At 33.3% G+C, this 1930-nt stretch overlaps 1 pseudogene; it reads right to left on the bottom strand.

Moving 5' to 3' along the window:
• LOC138171313 (peroxisomal coenzyme A diphosphatase NUDT7 pseudogene) overlaps positions 1-1405 on the bottom strand; it is a 39841-nt pseudogene extending 38436 nt beyond the window's left edge.
• Positions 1406-1930: the final 525 nt, after the last annotated feature.

Raw genomic sequence — 1930 nt, 5'->3', positions numbered from 1 at the left:
CTTCCTTCCTTCCTTCCTTCCTTCCTTCCTTCCTTCCTTCCTTCCTTTCTTCTTTCATTTTCAATCCTGAGTTCCTTTTCATTCCTTTCTTCTCCTGAGATATAACTGCCACAGACTGACCAAGTGAAGAGTAATATGTGGCAGCCTGGGAAGGTAGCACACAGAGAAAGTGACAAGGTGAATTTCAGATGTGAGGAACACCTTCAAATTTTCCAACCAAAACTGGCACAAAATATATCACTTACTAGTCACTTGGAGAGTAAAGGGACAAGGAGCAGTGTTCCATATTAAAAAGAAAAATCTTAGTGATCATAGAAGACAAAAATAATAGCTTGGCTATAATTCTTTTACACCCAGTGAGTTCACATTGTTCTTCTAAGACAGGAGAAATGTAACCTACAAAATTTAGGAGACAGTAATGTCAAAGTCAATTAGCAAACAATACCCCTGTAACCTAATCAAGGCCTCTTAAATAAGCTTGTCTAGCTTAAATTGTGTAATTTATCCATGGAAGTTTCTCCTTCTAATGCCTTGATCATGATTACTGCCTGCCATGTAATGCAGAACAGCAAAATATACATTAAGTTGCCTCAATAAAGGTGTTATGAATGAATGAACATTCAAAAAAAGGGGGAATATAATTGCATCTCAAAGGATATTCTTCCTAACAATGAAAATTCCTAAAGAGTTTAAAATTGTTTCTAAATGTATGGATTATTTAAAAGTATTTGGGAATCAATTCCCATGTATGTTACACATATGATTCATTATCAAGATAAATTTTTTGTCAGTATCTAATTTAAAGTACTAGAAGAAATGTGAATTTCTTTTTTTTGGAGAGTTAGAGATTGAGTAGATTTTTAGCAGTTTACTTTGAGAAAAAATTCACCAGTTTAAAGATTTAACATAATAAGTAGTGAATTAATATTTCCTTCTTTTAATGAAAATCCACTTTTATACAAATTTAAACCAAATACATATGTTTCCAATTCTCATTCCTCTTCCAGCCCCCTTCCCTCCCCCCCAAAATAAGTGATCTATCAATCTCCATTTCTTGTATCTCACTTGAGTGGAAACTTTGTATATTGTTGCATATACCAGCTGGACAAAATATCTGGAATTAAACATTTGTATGAAAGTAATGCTGATCATTATCTAGAAAAGGAAGAAATTTAAGTGGAAAATATTTTTGTAACTAAAAAAAGGAATAATATAAAAAATGGAAGATCGAAGGAAAAGGACAAAATATTCCTGTAAATGGAAAGAAAAATAACCATGTAATTCCTTCATAATTTATATCTACAAGTCTATATAACTTACACCTCTATCCCCACACATTACTCTTTGTTTCAATGTCATCTGTCAACTTGCTGTCCTTCGAATGAGAAGATCCATCCATGGACATTTTCACTATTTGCCATGTCTGAAATGTTCTCCTTTACCTCTTCTTCTTGATTCTCTGCCAGCTAAAATCCCACTTTCTACGGGAAGCTTTCCCCAGTCATCTTAATTCTAGTGACTTTCCTCTATTGATTTATTGTTTTATAAAGCTTATTTGTATATTTCATGCTCTCTCCCCAATTGGATTGTGAACCTCACAAGGGAAGGGTCTGTTTTTTTTTTTTTTGGTTGTTTGTTTTGTTTTGTTGCCTTTGTTTTGTAATTGCACTGCTCAGCACAGAACCTGGCACATAGTAATTTCTTAAGAAAATGCTTATTGTTTGGCTTAGTCATGGAAATGTGAATACAGTCTTGTTTCTAATGAGGTCATGTCTTTTCACTTAGCAATGTTACAAGGTGTTAGTTTACCCAATTTAGTTAATCTCTGTAGTCTATCAAAGATATTACCCCCAGAGACTATAAAGTCACTAAGGACAGGTCATTATCTACATTTTCTATGTTCTCAGAAAGTAAATAACCTTTCTTTAAG

Source organism: Petaurus breviceps, unplaced genomic scaffold (genome assembly GCF_028583685.1).
Source record: "Petaurus breviceps papuanus isolate PSGF00001 unplaced genomic scaffold, PetGlider_PUasm1.0 42, whole genome shotgun sequence".
Classification (NCBI taxonomy): Eukaryota; Metazoa; Chordata; class Mammalia; order Diprotodontia; family Petauridae; genus Petaurus; species Petaurus breviceps.
The sequence above is the reverse complement of the archived record's forward strand: the minus strand, read 5'-3'. Positions and strand labels throughout refer to the sequence as shown.